The sequence below is a fragment of the Loxodonta africana genome, unplaced genomic scaffold (genome assembly GCF_030014295.1).
Source record: "Loxodonta africana isolate mLoxAfr1 unplaced genomic scaffold, mLoxAfr1.hap2 scaffold_379, whole genome shotgun sequence".
Taxonomy (NCBI): domain Eukaryota; kingdom Metazoa; phylum Chordata; class Mammalia; order Proboscidea; family Elephantidae; genus Loxodonta; species Loxodonta africana.
This window is the reverse complement of record NW_026975094.1, coordinates 1-18,522: the sequence shown is the minus strand read 5'-3', so window position 1 is coordinate 18,522 and position 18,522 is coordinate 1. Positions and strand designations below refer to the sequence as shown.

At 39.7% G+C, this 18,522-nt stretch overlaps 1 long non-coding RNA gene across 1 annotated transcript in view; it reads left to right on the top strand.

The window, feature by feature from the left end:
* Nucleotides 1-18,504, top strand: part of LOC135229555 (uncharacterized) — a 45,604-nt gene extending 27,100 nt beyond the window's left edge. The window contains exons 2-3 of the long non-coding RNA XR_010320243.1: nt 16,381-16,528; nt 16,646-18,504. This is a non-coding gene — a long non-coding RNA (uncharacterized LOC135229555). The remainder of the gene's footprint in view (nt 1-16,380; nt 16,529-16,645) is intronic.
* The last annotated feature ends 18 nt before the right edge of the window (nt 18,505-18,522 follow it).

Here is an 18,522-nt window from a genome sequence, read left to right as displayed (position 1 = left end):
GAGTATCTTTGAGCCTGAGTTATAACTGTTACTTCCCTAATAAACCCCATAATCATGAATATGGACTGTGAGCTCTGTGTGGCCGTTGCAATGAATTATTGAACCCAGCAGAGAAGTAGGGAGTGCTGTGTGAGGGACAGTTGGTGTCAGGGTTAGTGAAGATGGTGGAGAGAGGATAGTTTTTTCACCAATGCCTTCAATGCAGCTTCGATTTCTTCCTTTTATACCATCAGTTCTTGATCTTATGCTACCTCTTGAAATGGTTGAAAATTATCCAGTTCTACTGCAGTACTATATTAATATCAGACAAATTATACTTCAGAAAAAGGAGTATTATTGGGAATAGGTAGGGACATAACATAATAGAGGTTCACTTCTCCAAAAAGATACAACCATCCTAAATGTGTACATATTTAACAACAGGGCTCCAAAATACAAAAACTAATAAATCCGAAAGGGGAAATGGACAAATACGCATTTGTAATTGGTATCAGTACTTTTCTATCAATAATTAATAGAGCCCTGCTAGTCGAAGTCCAAAGCATCTGTATGAACCACTCATGGATGTCTATGTGTGTGTGTATGTATATAGTATAAAGACAAGTAATACAGAAATAAACATAGAGTCCTTGGGAGGTGCAAACGGTTAATGCATTCAGCTGCTAACCAAAATGTTGAAGGTTTGAGTCCACCCAGAGGCACTTCGGAGAAAAGGCTTGGCGATCTACTTTTGAAAAATTAGCCGTTGAACTGACACACTTGTGTGTCACTACTACTCTGACACACATGGGGCGAGGGGTCACCCTGAGTCAGATCAGCTTGATAGCAATTGAATGATTTTTTTATTCATTCTGCCAGTGTTTGTCTTTTAATTGGTATCTTAGGCTGGGTTCTCTAGAGAAGCAAAACCAGTGATATATATATATGTATGTATTTATATATAAATAGATTTATATCAAGGAAATGGCTCCCGAGGCTGTAGAGGCTGGTAAGTCTCAAGTCCATGGGTCAGCCTGGTGGCTTCTCCTGACTCACATAGATGCAGGGACTGCAGAACTCAAGATCTGCAGGTCATACAACAGGTCTGTGGTTCACAGGCTGCAAAGGCTGACAAATCTCAAGATCGGCAGGTAAGCTGGCAGCCCGCGGCTCACAGACTGCGGAGGCTGATGAATCCCCAAATTGGAAGGTAAGCTGAGAGTTCAAGTCCCAAAAACTTGAGATCAGATGAAGAGGAGCCAGCTGCAGGATTCAGAGTGAGCAAAAGCTCAAGAGCCTTGCCAGAAAGTCCACCTATATTGGATGCAGTCCACACCCCTGAGGAAACATCTGATTGGCTACTCACAGCAGATCCCATCATGGAGGTAATCACATTATATCACATCTCATCATGGAAGTGATTGCATCGTTTTACGACTGCTAAACTACATCATAACTGCCAAAGCACTGAGAATCATGGTCCAACAAAGTTAACACACAACTTTAATGATCCCAATTGTGAATTTAATCTATTTATATTTAAAGCAATTCATGATAAGGAAGGACTTATATCTTCTACTTTGTAATAGTAGGTCATATACGTGTTTTGTTTCTCATTTTCTTCACTACTGTCCACTTTTGTGTTTGACTGATTTTTTTTCAAGTGTACAATTTTGATCCTCTCCTTGTTTCCTTTCCTTATATTTTTTAACTTCTTAGTGGTGAGCATGAGGATTACAATTAATATCTTATATTTATAACAATCTTCTTTTAATTAATACAAATTTAGCCTCAACAGTATACAAAATTCTGCTTTTATTCAGCTCAGTTACCTCCCCTACTTACGTTGCTGGTACAAAAATTGCATCTTTATACATTGTGTGTCCATTAAGAGAGATGTGTAAGTATTTTTATGCATTCGTGCTTTAAATCATATATGAAAAAAAGAGAGGCATGATATAAAAATATTACTGACTTTGTTTTATCTAAGTAGTTACCTTTACGGAGTCTTTGTTTCTTTTTATGGCTTCCAGTTACTGTCTAGTGTCCTTCCATGCCAGCCAGAATGATTCCCTGTAGCATTTCTCATAAGGCAGTTCTGCTGCTAACACACTCCCTCAGGTTTTGTGTATCTGGGCATGTCTTAATTTCACCTTTATTTTTGAAAGATAGTTTTGCTAGATATTGACATCTTGGTTCATAGTTTTGTTTCTGTATTTTTTTTCCAGTATCTTAAATACATCATCCCACTATTTTCTCATCTCAATGGTGTCTGATGAAAAATCAACAGTTAAACTTGTTGAGACTCTCTTCTTGTACATTAGGGGTCACTTATCTCTTGCTACTTTCAAGTTTCTGTCTTCGTCTTTTGACATTTTGATTATGTCTCTCTGTGGATATCTATGTATTTATTGTCCTTTGAGTTTATTGAGCTTCTTGGATATCTAGATGACATTTGGGAGACTTCCAGTCATTACGTTTTCAAATATTCTTTCTGTCCTTTCATCTTTCTTTCCTTTCTGGGACTCCTTAATGAGTATATTGGTATGCTTGATGTTATCCTGCAGGTCCCTTAGGCTCTGTTCATTTTCTTCATTCTTTTTCCTTTATGCTCCTCAGTTAGAACAATTTCAGTTGTGCTTTTTCAAGTTTACATTTTCCTGCTTTCTTGCTCAAATCTGCTGTTGAGCTCCTCTAATGAAAATTTTATTTCAGCTATTCTACTTTTCAGCTCTATAATTTCTATTTGGTTCTTTTGTATAATATTTCTTTATTAATATTTTCTACTTGTTCATACATTCTTCTCTTGGTTTCCTTTTTTTTTTGGTCTATGGTTTCTTTAGCTCTTTGAGGAAATTTAAGACAATTGGTTTAAAATCTTTGTCTAGTAATCCCAATATCTGTGTTTCCTTAGGGATGCTTTCTGTTCATTCTCTTCTTTCTTTCTTCTTAACAAATGAACCATCCTTTTCTTTTTCCTTTTATGACTTAGAATAGTGTGTTGAAAACTGGATATCTTAAATATTATAATGTAACTCTGGAAATCAGATTCCCTCCAGTCATTAGGGTTTGCTTTTTTTTTTTTAATTGTTGAGGGCCAGTCATCCATTTGCTTAGTGATGTTTCCAAACTAGTTCTGCAAAGATTGTATGTCTTCTCATGTGTGGACACTGAAGTTCTGTTCTGTTATGACAGCAGTCAGTTCATGACCTGACAGTGATTTCTTTAAATGCTTGTAGCCAAAAAGAAAAAGTAACATTATCCCAGTCTTTGCAGATTGGCTCTGAACTGGGGTGTTCTTTCAGTGCTAAGCAAGAGCGCCTAAAACTCTGCCTTAGCCTTCACTTCCTGCCCATGGAGCCCAAAGATCAGCCAGAGGTGCAAGCCTAAAGCTTTGTCAGGATCTTTATGAGCATGTCTTCATCCTTAGGCAAGAATATTGCACTTCAGATTCCTCAGTATATGTGGTAGCCCTTCAAAGCCCTTAAACCACCAACCATTGTCCTCTCAGCCCCCTTTTTTCCAAGCTTTTGGATGTCTCTGCTGTTTTCTCTGTCCTTCATCCTTTGACCCTGGATGTAGGTTCAATTCTTATACCTTCGTACTGCTCAGTTTCCATCACATCATACATTTTTTCTTATGTGCTGTTGAGTCAGTTCTGACTCATAGTGACTATAGGATGGAGTAGAACTTCTCCAAAGGGTTTCTAAGGCTGTAATCTTTATGGAAGGAAACTGTCATATCTTTCTCCTGTGGAATAGTTGGTGGATCAAATCAAAAGGTTTAAGAGCTGAGTGCTTAACCACTGCACTACTGGGGCTCCTTTTGACATCATGCATCATAATAGATTTTTAACACACCCCTCAGAAACATAGAAGTCCATAAATTGTCAAGGATACAGAAGATTTAACATGTATAAAAATACCAGATTGATATATGTGTATGTGTGTGCATTATCTAACCACTAAAGAATATACATTCATCTCATGCACATACATAGTGTTTATAAAAATTAACTGTATACTGTGTTATAAAGCAAGTCTCAACAAATTTCAAGAGTCTGCAATAATATAGAGGATACTGTGTAAGTACAGCATAGTTTAAAAAAAAACATCTTAGAAAAAGAAAATACAAAATCTCCATGTGCTTGGATATTTTAAAATACTAGGCATTAAAAAAGACATCATAATGAAAATTAGAATATATTTTGAAGTGAACAATTATGAACATAGTACATATAAAAATTGGTGCAGTACAGACAATATAATATAGGAAACTTACAGCCTTAAAAGTATAATTGGAAAGAACAAATTTTGAAAAATAAGTGAGTTAAACATCCATTCAAAATGTTGGGAAAAAAACAGAAACAAACATTCATAGGAATTTTTGTTTCTATTAATGATTGGATACATGCAACAGACGATCAACGAAGACTAAAGTTAATTCTTAGAAAATGCTAGTAAAATTGACAAACTTTAGGCAAGATTGATCAAGTGAAAAAGAATGAAGGTATAAATAACGAATATCAGGAATTAGAAAGAAAATGACTGCAGATCTTGCAGAACTTAAAGATAATGTGAGAATGTTATGAACCATATTAGCTAATAAATTTGCAAATTTAGGTAAAGTAGGCAAACGTATCATACCATGTAAGTTAATAACAACGATTCAAGAAGAAACAGGAAGCAAAAGTAATTCCACAATTGTTAATAGAATTGAATTGGAGCTCAAACTATTCTCAAAAAGAAAACTTCATGTCAGATGGCTTTTCCTGCAAATTCTGCCAAATATTCAAGAAATACTTCACAAATTCTTCAATATAAAATGAAATATATACCCAAACTCATTTTATAAACCTTGTAGAATGAATATTGATACCAAAACCTGACAAGAGCAGCACAAGATGGGAAAATTACAGGCCAATGTCACTGATGAACATAGATGCAAAATATAAAAAGAAATAGGCAAAACAAATCCAGCAATACTCTAAAGAAGAATATATTATGACCAAGTTGGGTCTATCCCAAGAATTCAAGGTTAGTTTAACATTCAAAAATGAATCAGTACAATTTGCCATATGTACAGGAAAAATAAATGTGGTTATACTAATAGGTGTAATAAAATAAGTATTTGATAACCTCCAGCATCCACTCATGTTTTTTAAAAGAACATCTAGCATGCCATGAGACCAGAAGAACCAGAAGGTTCCCGGCTACTGTCGCTGAACATTTTGATCAAAGAGTCCATAGCAAAGCCCTGATCAAAAGGGGGAAAATGCAGAACAGAATTTCAAATTCTCATGAACCCTAGACTTTTTGGAGCCATTGAGGGTGAATGAACTCCTGAAACTATTGCCGTGAGATAATCTTTAAACATTACACCAAAAGCCTTCCCTTGAATCATCTTAAAACTGAAGTATAAAAAAGAAAACACCATACTGTTGCCATTGAGTTGATTCCGACTCAGAGACCCTGTAGGACAGAATAGCACTGCCCCATAGAGTTTCCAAGGTGCAGGTGGTGGATTCAAACTGCTCTTCTTTTGCTTGGCTACCGTATCACTTAACCACTGTGCCACGAGGGCTCCAGAACATTAGCTACTTAACTAATAAAAATGGTCTACCTTGAGCATATGCTCTTTTAAGAACTGTCTATATGGCATCAGATTGCCAACAGCTACTGAAAAGATTAGATAGGAACCTTAAGGAGCAGTGGGTTTATGCTAATGACAGAGGAACTACTCAGAAAAGGAGGGTAAGAATGGTTGCACAACTTGAATGTAACCGATGTCGTTAAATTGTACAGGTAGAAACTGTTGAGTTGGTGTATGTTTTGCTGCATATATTCTCAACCACAAAAAATACATTTACAGGTAATAATTAACAAAAAATGTCAAGGAGAGCTAAATATTTTGAAAATAAGACAGAGTTGCATGTGAGGGAATGAGTGGGGTGAGCTGTTTTAGATTAATAGTAAAGGCTTATGGGAGCAGGATATTTGAGGAGATAACTGACCTATATCAAAGGAGAGAATAGCTGTATGAAGTTCTGGAGGGAGGATATTGCCAATAAAGGAAAGAGTTGTTTCTGAGGCCCTTTAATAACCAAGTGTTCTGGCATGTTTTGAGGAAGCTCAGGAAATAAGTCATGGCTAGTGTGGAGTGAACCGAGGGAAGACTGTTAGGAAATGAGGTTAGTATGGTGGGCAAGCCCCGCATCATGAAAGACCATGGGAAGGATTTGGGAATTTTTCCTAATTGCCATGAAAAGCCACTGAGGTGATGCTGTTATGTAGACTGTAAGAGGGAAGATCGGTGGCACGGAGTCCAGTTTTCACCAAGAGATGATGGTGGCTGTAAGGTGGAGGTAGTGAGAAGTGGATAGAGTCAGGATTTATTTTAAGGTAGCGCCAAGAGTCCAGAATATGTGTCAATGGATTGGATGCAAGATTTGAATAAAGGAGAGAAATCAAGGATGATTTCTAGGTTTTTGTCCTGAACAATCCAGAGGATAGTGAGAACATTTGCTGAGATAAGGAAGACTGGGAGGTAGATAAGACACTTGGACGAAGAATTTTATTTGAACCACATTAAGTTTGAGATGCCTAGTAGACATTCAAGGGGAGATGTGAGGTCAGCCATTGGTGAAGGAACAGGGCAGAGTATGTAAATGAGGGTATCCTAGGGCTCAGGTGGAATTGACTGCCATGAATTGGCTCAGATAACCTAGACAGTGAGAAGTGATGAGCGATGTTACTTAAACAGGGCATGGAAATCAATGAAAAAGGTGTGGGAGTGGCAGGGAGGCTAAGGTAGAGAAGTTTCTCTCTTCCTAAACCTGATTGGCTGGATTTGAAGACATCATAAGTTCCTGTATGAGAAATATCCAGCAAATTACCAGTTGATTTAATAAATTGATAACAAAGTCTACCTTTCAGCCAAAGATTGAAAAACAAACAAACCAATTGCCATCCAGTGAATTCTGACTCTTAGCAACCCTATAGGACGGAGTAGAACTACCCCATACGGTTTCTAAGGAGCAGCTGTTGGATTCAAACAGCAGACCTTTTGGTTAGCAGCTGAGCTCTTAACCACTGCACCACCAAGCTCAAACCAAGAATAACACACATGAGGAACTTACTCCTTAGTTCAATCAAGTATGTAGAAATTCAAATTTGTAATTTTGGAGATTCCCCCTCTTTTTTTTCAAAGTGGGGGGCATTGAGATGGAGGATTTTCCTATGCCCACCATCCTAAGGGATTTAATTAACCCATAGTTGAGACATTGTAAACATCTCAAGAAATTATTACCTTTGAGAAACTTGAGGGTGAGTAGGCATATCACCTGGCTCCTCTTAAACTCCTTTTAAAAACCTGACTTGAAGACTCACCTGCCTTTTTGAATAAGTGCCAGCTTGAATAGGCAGGGTTCAGGGAATTGCCAACCAAAGGTATGGTTTCTCCAGAGGCCTCCAAGAGGTGTAAAAGAAGAGCGGAGCCAGACCCCGTGCTTGGGACACACCCTTGGTAGGAAATATTTGAGTGTGTGTGTGGTGAGGGGAGCACTCGGTGTGGGAGAGTGGGGTGGGTGGGTAATAGGGAAATGCCTGTTTTTTTTTTTTTTCTGGTTTTAAGAAACAGTTTTTTACTTTTTTTTTTTTTTTAATTACAACAAACAGTTCAGTGGAGTCATGTTCCTTATCTGCAGGGGCTAGTGGAAGTGCTGATAGCTGAGAATGTAGCCTGCTCCCCAAGTGCGAGTTGGCATTTTGGAGAGAAAACTTGATGTTTGGAGCACTGACTGGCCCTGCCTTTTCTAAATAATTAAGGGTGGTGGGGTGGTGGTAAGAGAAAGAGGATGGTCTATGAACACTGACCCTGGAAAATTAACTCCCGAGTGTGTGGGTTGTGGATAGCAGGAAAAGAACATCACCCGCAAATGACAGCAGTGCCTTTATTTATTTATTTATGCTTCTTTTTAGTTCTGAGTTGTTTTTAAGCCACAAATTAATGGGGCCACCATGAGTTTTCAGAGAATGAGTTTTACAAAAATCTAAGTGTTTTAAATATTGCAAGGATTTACTTATATATGCTGTATATGAGAAAAGTCCTTACAGTTACAGGGAGGAGAAAGAAAGTATATTCAGGAATTAAATTTTCACAGTTCTCTGAATTCTTATATTTCTCTTGTTGTCCATTTTTCTTTTTTTGTCCTTCATCCACCCCTTCCACCTTTACCCACTGTCCTCATCATCTAGTGCTGCCGTAACAGAAATACCATGAGTGGATGGCTTTAACCAAGAGAAATTTAATACCTCGCATTAAAGTAGGCTAATAGTCCAAGGCATCAGCTCTAAGGGAAAGTTTTCTCTCTCTTTCGGCTCTGGAAGAAGGTCCTTGTCCTTATCCTTCCCATGGTCAAGGAGCTTCTCAGGTGCAGGGACCCTGGGTCCAGAGGACATGCTCTGCTCCTGGTGCTGCTTTCTTGATAGTCTGAGGACCCCAACTCTCCGCTTGCTTCCCTTTCCTTTTACCTCTTGCGAGATAAAAGGTGGTGCAGGCCACACCTCAGGGAAAGGTGACCTGAGTGAGGGTGGTGTTACAATCCCACCCTAATCCTCTTACAGTAAAATTACAATCACAAAATGAAGGACAACTAGGCAATAGTGGGAATCATGGCCTAACCAAGTTGAAACACACGTTTTTTAGGGTCATAATTTAATCCAAACCGAATCAAACTTGTCACCATCAAGTTGATTCCAACCCGTACAGACCCTAGTTGATATTAACTCATAGAGACCCTATAGCATAGAGTAGAACTACCTCATAGAGTTTCCAAGGACTAGTTGGTGCATTCGAACTGCTGACCTTTTGGTTAGCAGCTGAGCTCTTAACCACTATGCCACCAGGCCTCCACTTGATACACAGTCCACCCTAATTCACCACTGTGTTAGAAAAAGGTGTTGCTATTCTGAAATAAGAACTTTTTACTATACTTTTGTGTTCGTGGTTGCTTTGGGTATGTCTTTAAGAACTGAACAGTTAACTCATACCCATTAAAAACCCATTGCCACTGAGTCTATTCCAACTCATAGCGGCCCAATAGGGCAGAGCAGAACTGTGCCATAGACTTTGCAAGGAGCGCCTGGTGGATTTGAACTGATGACCTTTTGGTTAGCAGCCATAGCTCTTAAACAGTACACCACCAGTGTGGGAGGGGTTTAATTGATAACATGATGTCTGGGCTCCAAGGGAGATGGAATGGATGTGCAGGAGAAGGGCATGCAGAGGCAGCCTGTATAGTCCCCTGAACTCTGTTCAAGATCATAACACACCTCAGTAATCACTTGAATCTAAACATACAACTTTAACAGTTGATGTAAATGACTTTACACATGAATTTTGGAACGCAACTATTTCTCAATGGAAGTTTCTTCAACTAAGCTGTTTGTATTCCCTTAATAATTATGAAAGCTAACATTTATTGTGTTCATTCTGTGTGTAAGGCCTTTTTCTAAGTGCCTTGTGTGTTTTATTTAACCTGCGTAACAACCTTTTGAATAAGACCCATTTTAGAAATGGGAAACTGAGGCAGTGAGAGATAAAGTAACGTTCCCAGATCAACCAGCTGATAGATTGAGTTAGGATTTAAACCCAGGCACTTTGTTTCAGAATTTGCTTATGTAATCACTGTACATGACAGCAGTGAGCCCTAGTGGCTGTGTGGCTAAAGAACTTGGCTGCTAACTGAAAGGTCAGTGGTTCGAACCCACCAGCCTCTCTGCAGGAGACAGATGTGGCAGTCTGCTTCAGTGAAGACTTACAGCCTTGGAAACCCTATGTGGCAGTTTTACTCTGTCCTTTGGGGTCACTATGAGTTAGAATCGACTTGATGACAGTGGGTTTTGGCACATAATACTAATGTGCAGTGTATTCTGTATGCCGTGTATATGTTCAGAAACTAATTTTCCCAACATTTATGCCATATATAGATTACCAATCCAGTTGCCGTTGAGGAGATTTTCACTCATGACGACCCCGTGAGTTTTCAGAGTAGGACTGCCCTCCATACGGTTTTCAATAGCTGTGACCATTTGGAGGTAGATTGCCAGGCCTTTCTTCCAAGGCAACTGAGTGGATTTAAACTGCCAACCTTTCAGTTAGTAGCTGAGCACTTAACTCTTTGTGCCACCTAATACATATATATACTAGGAGGTTTTCCTCCTTATTTGTACTTTAATGTTTTGTAGCCTGTTATGAATAGTTGTTCCTGGCAGTGAACTAGATGCTAAAGAACAGAATAGGCACATGTAACCCTCTCTCACCTTCTCCCTCCCCTCTTTCACAGAGATGAAATGAAAAGGAATTAATGAGGACAGATTATTGGATTAGGGCCCATACTCAGGGCTCTAACAGCATGGGGAGTTTCTCCTGTCACTTCAGTTCTTGTTCAGGAATTGGCACCTGCTTTTTGTGAATCACAAATACCAGTGCTTTATATCAAGCCATTTAGATTTGGGCTATGGAGCAGTGACTTTAAAAAATTAAATGTTATTTTCAGAGATTTTTTCTATTAATTGTTTACATTTATTTTAATTGTATATTCTGAAACCGCTACAAAAAGGCATGAAATAATTGTTTAAATTTTAATTCGTATGGGTCAAAATGTATGTTAAACTACCTATTGTCGCCTTCACAGTCGTTGTTATGTTTGAGCCGGTTGTTGTGGCCACTTGTTACCAAGTATGACTTTCTTCTCCAAGGACCGATCTCTCCTGACAACATGTCCAAAATATGTGAGATGAAGCCTCGCCATTCTTGCTTCTAAGGAATATTCTGGCTGTACTTCTTTCAAGACAGATTTGTTCATTCTTTTGGCAGTCCGTGGTATATTCAATATTCTTTGCAAATACCGTAATTCAGTGCCTTCAATTTTTCTTTAGTCTTCCTTATTCATTGCCCACCTTTCGTGTGCGTATGAGGTGACTGAAAACACCATGGCTTGAGTCAGGCGCACATTAGTTTTCAAGGTGACATCTGTGCATTTGAACACTTTAAAGAGGTCTCTGGCAGCAGATTTGCCCAATGCAATGTGTCGTTTGATTTCTTGACTGCTGCTTCCGTGGGTGTTTATTGTGGATCCAAGTAAAATGAAGCCCTTAGTGATGTCAACATTTTCTCCGTTGTCATGATGTTGCTTATTGGTCCTGTTGTTAGGCTGTTGGTCTGTAGTCTTTGATTTTCTTCAGTAAATGCTTTAAGGCCTCTTCACTTTCAACAAGCGAGATTGTATCATCTGCATATCTCAGGTTATTAATGAGTCTTCCTCCAATCCTGACGCCTTATTCTTCTTCAGACAGTCCAGCTTCTCGGATTATTTGCTCATCATACAGGTCGAATAGGTATGGTGAAAGGATACAATGGAGATGCACACCTTTCTTGACTTTAAACCATGCAGTATTCCTTGTTCTGTTTAGATGACTGCCTCTTTTTCTATGTACAGGTTTCTCATGAGAACAATTAAGTGTCCTGGAAATCTCATTCTTCCCCATGTTATCCATAATTTGTTATGAGCTGGAGTAGGTCTCAGAAATAATGTGCCATTTCTTCCAGTTGGTCCTGCACAGCTGCCTACTTCCCTAGGTGGTAGCAGGTAAGGCCTGTCTCAGAAACACTCCCCTCCTCACTAAGCATGATTCTTCACACTGCTCTATCTTCTTTCCCGTGTGTGTCTCCTGCCCTCCTCAGTGGCTGGGGAAAATGATAGTAGTCCACTATGAGATTTATTCTTTTATTATACTTTATTTTATCATATGTTTTTATAACATAGTTCCGTTAAAATCAAGGGTAATAAAAATGTTTGTGTGATGGAAGTGGATAATCCCACCCATTGTGTCCATCTAAAGTTTCATGAGAAAACTGTGCCCACAACAGAGGGCTCCCACTCCTCTGGCTCACTGTATTTTCTCCTCGTTTATTTGCTCTTCCCTCTTTCCTGATGGATGCATGGGACCACTGAGCTTCAGGACTCCACAATTCTCCTTTTCATACCAGTGTTACTGTAATCTTGGGTTCATGGGCTGCCTTGCCACAGATTTACTCATTCAGTTTCTGTTAATTATTTCATTACTTAAAAATCTCTCATGAATTTTTCCAGAAGTACATTCTATTCCTCAAAAACTTGGAAGCAATGGGAAAATATGCAATAAATAACAAGAAAACATACGTAATGCATAGAATAAATTATTAACGTTCCGATATGTCTGTTATCTTACTTACATTGGCATGTATGCGTATTAGAGTCTCTGGTTGATGCAAATGGTTAATATCTTGAGCTGCTGACAGAAAGTTGGAGTTCAGGTCCACCCAGAATTGCTGTGAAAGAGAGGTCTGGCAGCCTACTTCCGAAAACCCAGCCACTGAAACCCCTATGGAGTACAGTTCTACTCTGGCACACTGGCGTCATCATGAATCAGAACTGACTCAGTGGCAACTGGTTTTATGTGTGTATTAGCACACACATTTATGTATATTAACACAGATATTATATCCTGATATTTTCATTCATCATTAGTCTTTTCTCATGATAATTTTTTTTTGTTTTTTTTTAATGAGGGCATTAAATTACTTTATAATATTCTGTGTGCATGTAGTATATGTTTTTTAACAATTTGAACTATAGTTGCAATAATAAATGTGCATGTTTCTAGTAATCTTCAATGTATACTTACATCTTTTTAACATACATCTCTGCCATTAAATCTCTTTGTTTAATTATTGTTTAACACTCTTTACGCCTAAGAGATGGTCTCAGAAGCAGCCCTGATCAGTTTTTCTCCCTCTTACTCATGAAGCCCCTTAATGTATCCCAAGGTATCAACTACGAAGCATTTTACGTCCTTATCATTTGTTTATTTTTCATTCAGTCAGTATATTCCATGGGCCAGAAATAGTCTATGTTATGCAGATACAGTGGTGAAAGGTACACACTGTCCCTGTCCTCATGAAGGGGACAACCCAGTGCAGGTGGGAGGAGCACTGGGGAAATGCAGCTGAGAGCAAGGACAGACAACCCTCCAGGAACCACACTGGACTTCAGAGAGGCTTGTTGGCTGCTGTTCACCTGGCAGGCTTCTAGATACCAGAGTACCCTTGGGCTTGGTGCCTGCTCCTCTCTCTATTGACACCCTCCCTGTAGGATGCCTCAGTGAGTTTACTGCTGTCTATTTGTAGCTAAGGACGTGAGGTTTATACCTCCATCCATTCAAACTCCTCCTGGGTCCAGACTCATATATTGAAATGTCAGCCTAACTCTCTGTATTGACCTCTTTATGCATTATAATGATACATTCCTCATATGGCCATCATGAAAAGCAAACATGAAAGGGAAAGCACAGGAGTGCCTGGCACCAGTGTAGGTACTCAATGAACATTAGCTGTTGGTATTATTCTTGACATCCCCATGTGGGGTGAAGTTTTATTACCTGACATCTCCATGTGAATATCTAACACCCACACCATGTTATCTAGGCTATGAAACAATTCTTGGTTCCAACCACCATTCCATTCTTATCGATGAATTTCTCAAGGCTTCAGTGATGGGATTGTGTGTTTTTCCACACAATGGACGTGATTAGGAATGGTTGGCTAGGTCCTACACAATAAATTGCTCCAGCATTCCTATGGATGACCATTGAGACAAGTTTCAGCCAACGAATGTAGCAAAGAATTGTAACCACTCTCAGCTGTTCATGCGAGTACTCTCAATCCAGAGTATCTGGTAAGTCGACTGTTAGGGATTGAATTGTGTCCCTCCAAAATGTATGTGGAAATCCTAACCCCGGTACCTGTAAATCTGACCTTGTTAGGAAAGAGGGGGCCTGCTTTTATTATGTGAATGAGGTCATACCAATGTAGGGTGGGTCCTAAGCGTAACTCTTCTTAGTTATAAAAGGAGCAGAATACACACAGACACAAACAGGTGAAAAGGAAGACAGACAAAGAAGACAGATGCTTCTAGAAGGCCAGGAACACAAATGATTGCTGGCATCTACTAGAAGCTGAGGTAGACAAGGAAGGACCTCCCACTACAGCCATGCCCTGAATTCGAACGACTACCTGCTAAACTGTGAGAAAATAAATTTCTGTTCTTTAAAGCCATCTAGTTGTGATATTTTTTGTTATGGAGGGACTAGGTAACTAACACACATAACCGTGCTTATAAGTTCAGCCCAGTGCAGAATAATTTTCTTCCCTCCTTGGTCTAGCCCACCCGAACCTGCTCTTTCCCTATCAGTGTCCTTTGCTTTCACCTAAGAGCTATGACAGAGTAAGCTCGATGGTGATGCATTGAAATTTCAATTTATTTTATATTTATGATTATTATTAATTCCAGTATTTTCTACAGTTTTCAATGGAGACAGTCTTATAATCTATGAATAGCATTTATACTTTTTCTTTTTTTGTACTAGCTTACACTTCCAGTGTTAAATGTTTAATAAAAGTAATGATAGAAGCACCCTTATTTTATTGTTTATTAATTTTAAAGAGAATGTCCCACACGTCACCATGAACTATCATGCTAGTTGTAGTTTTCCACGTTCGGGAACTCCTTTTCTGTTCCATGTTTGCTCCTAGTCCTTATCTCTCGGTGTGATTGCATTTTATCAACCTGCTTTGCCCCCATCTCTTGAGGTGAGGATATGTCTTCTCTTCTTTCACCTATGCATGTGGTGAATGAAATTACTAAATCTTTAATGTTCACTCAAATTTGTATGCCTACAATAAACCGCCTTGATCATGGCGTGTTACGTGGTTTATACTTTGCTGGATTTCCTTTGCTTGGCGTCTTACGTAGGGTTTTGCATCTCAGTTACTGAGTGTGCTTGTCCTCTAACTCTTCTTCTACTATCCTTCTCTAGTTTGTTATCAATTTTAAACTAGCCTTAAGGATCAAGTTAGGGGAATATCTCATGATTTTCTAATCTCTGTTGACTACGTACAAGATTAAAATGACTGTTTCTTGCATGTTTGCTGGAACCTGACTGGAAACGATCTAGGTCTGCCGTTTTCTTTGTAGGGAGATGTTGAACTACTGACCCGCTTTATTTAGTGGTTAAAGGCATCTTCTGGTGCTAATTTACTTAGAAAAAATTCTGATGCATGTTCTAGGTTGCTCGAATCTCATCTTTAAATATTGATTATCAGGGCTTGTAGCCTCATGCAAGCCAATTCATCAATCCCAGATTTCCCCAAAGTCAGGCTCTGCAACTCTTCCCGGTACCAAATTCCCTCATTTAAGACTTATTTGCAAAGAAAGAGACAACAGTATGCTATCTACGCAGTTGTGTATGCGCAGCCTTCTTGAGTCCATATTGTGAGGATACAGTCTTCTAATACTTTTTTTGTAATTGTTCTTTTTCTTCTTTTTTTTTTCCTTTTTTCACTGCCAATACACCCCCTCCCCCAATCTAGTAGTTTTAAAGTTGTGCGTTTCAGGTTCAAGTCTGTAATCCAGCTGGGCTTCTGTTTGTGCTGCATGTGTGCATCAAAAGAACGTGCTTCTAGAAGTAGAAAGCAGGCAGTGCGACTGTTGGGTGGTTGGCGGGGTAGGGGGAGGGGAGCTGCTGCTCAGAGAGGGCGCCCGAGGGAGGCACGAGATGCCGGGCTGCCCACCGCAAGCCCGCAGACTCCAAGGAGGTGGAACCCGCGTGCGCCATGAGCCTTTTGAGACAGGCCCAAGCCCGCCCAGCCGGGTGCTTGCAAGTTCCACCAGGACTAGGGGAAGCCTAAGGCCAAGGAGGGCAAGGTCTAGGGTCTGGACCTGAGAACTGGTTCTGCCACTTGTGATCGCAGAGCTTATGCTGGAAAGGAGGGCAGGAAGCATATCACAACGTGTGTCCGGAGGATGACCCAGAAGGGCGGGAGTTGTGGTCACCCAGGGACTCTGGGTCTGCATATGGAGGCCCCCAGGGTGCAATTCCAGGAGCAGAAGGCAAAGCCACAGAGGCCAAAGTGCACCTCGCCAATGCTTCCCAGGGGCATTGCCCCAAATCTGGGGAGCAGTCCCTACTCTGGGCTAGGGACTTTGTTTCCTCCATTGTCATCACTGACTGTGAGCAGACTCTAGTCTATGCAGACTAATGAGGAGTTATCAAAATGAGCTCCAAACTCCGGATTTGAGTTAAGGATCATAAACTAACATAGAGAAATACGACTTTAGCAATAAGTGACTGTTTGAAGCCCAAGTTGCCTTAAAACACAGAATTTCAGTCTTTCAGCTCCTCTGCTAATGTAATAACTAAGAACAGAATCTCACTGGAGCTCAAAGATGTGGGGCACTGGGAATACTCCTGGGTCTGTCTGCTCACGGCTGATTGCCTGATTCCCAGTTTTATTATACAGCTTAAATACAGACCAGAAGAGGAGTTTGGGGCTTGACATCTGACATCTTAACACCAGTTCCTGTTTCTTGAGGAAGGAAGAGGTAAAATAAATCAGCGTTTACTGTGTCCTTCTCCATCCCCGGAAGTCCTTGTGAAGACCCTCTCAGGTAAGGACTGACAGGGAGTGGCTTGGTTTACTATTCGACTTTGTCCTTCAGTCACTTTGTTTATGTCCTGCATGTAAACTATTATGCATTGACAGAAGCATTCTAATTCTTATGCAGAATGACTAGACCTCCTGCAGAATGACTATATTGTGCCTCCCTTGGGCACCCCTGTCTGCGCAGCACCCTCCACCCCCAACTGCCCAACCGCCTCTCTCCTGGCATTCTGCTTCTAGAAGTATGTTCTTTTGATGCAGAGATGCAACACACACAGAAATCCCAGCTGGATTACAGACTTGAACCCGAAGACCTTATGCAGAATGACTATTTATGAACCACTAAACTCAGTACTAAAGCAGGTACTTACTCCTCAGAGAAGGCCCTGGGGGAGGTTGATACATGCATTCCCCAGTGCTCCTGCTGCTCTAGAAGTGCCTGAAATGCCTCTCTGGGAAAGGCCTTCAGATTAGGCTCATGGCCCACGTGGGAATTCAGGCCTATTTTTCTGTTAGAACATCTCATTTCGCTCTGAAAATGTTATTATCCAGTTTATTCACCAGGCATGAGTACAGACATCTCATATTTTCAAAATTAATCCCATTCTCTAATACTAATTTGCCACCAAGAGTATATTCCAAAGTGTTTCCAATAGGCTAGCAAGTCTTTCCAAAGAGGGGAGTCCTGCTCCGTGTTGTGCAGTGACAGCAGGGATGGCATAATATGTTTACCCAGATACCTACCACTTTTTAAAAATTTTTTATTGTGTTTTACTTGAAACTTTACAGAGCAAATTACTTTCTTGTTCAGCCATTTATACACAATTGTTTTGTGACATTGGTGGCAATATTCATGATGTGTCAGTATTCTCTTCTATGCTCCAGTTCCCCGTTTCCATCTGCCATGATTCCTGTTCCATCCTGCCCTCTTTTCTGTGCTTTTGGGCAGGTTTTGCACTTTTGGTCTCATACACACGATTGAACTAAGAAACACTTTCTTCACGTGTGTTACTGTTTGTTTTATAGACCTGTCTAATCTTTGGCTGAAGGGCGAACTTCAGAAGGTACTTTCGACTTTGTTGCTTTCCATAATTCCTGAAATTCCAAGTCTACCACCTGAAGAACTTCCTTTAGTGTTTCATTTAGAACAAGTCTGGTGGCGATGAATTCTCTTAAGCGTCCTTCACCTGAGAATGTCAATATTTTTCCTTTACTCATGAAGGAAATAACAGCCTATAGAACACTGGGTTAATGTTTCTTTTCTTTTAGTGTTGAAAAAGTGTTGTTTTCACAGCCTTTTGGCCTCCATGGCTTCTGATGATGAATACGGAGTCATTCCAATTGTTTTTCCTGTGTGAAATGAGTTGTTTTCTCTCTAGCTTCTTTGAAGATACTTTCTTGGTCCTTGTTATTCCACAATTGACAGTGAGGCATTTGGGCGTAAAATTATGTGAGTTTAACTTGTTGGAGTTTGCATAGCTTCTTGAATCTGTAAGTTTATGTCTTTCAACAAATTGGGAAAGTGTTGAGCCAGTATTTCTTCAGATACTTTTTTCTACACCACATATTTTCTGTACACCTTATGTAATTCCAATAAATAAATGTTAGATATTTTTGGATTTTTTTGAGGCTCTGTTCATTTTTTTTTCAGATTGGATATTTTCAGTTGAACTATTTTCATCTCATTGATCCTTTTGTCTGTCAACAGCATTCCGCTGTAGAGCTGATCAAGTGAATTATTTATCTCTATTTTTCTATTTTTCCTGTCTAAAATTTTCATTTGTGAATGGTTTCTATGTATTTTTCTATTTTTCTAAGGTGTGCCTGTTACTTCTTTGAGCGTGGTTAAAGTAGCTTTTTAAAGTTTTTGTCTATGATTCCAAGACTTACAGAAAATGTTGATGTTGTTTGTTTTAGGAATCACTTGACCCAGTTATGTTCAGGCTGCAGGTTCTTTCCCACCTTCTGTGTGCTGTGGCTCAGATGTCGGTTCAGATTTTG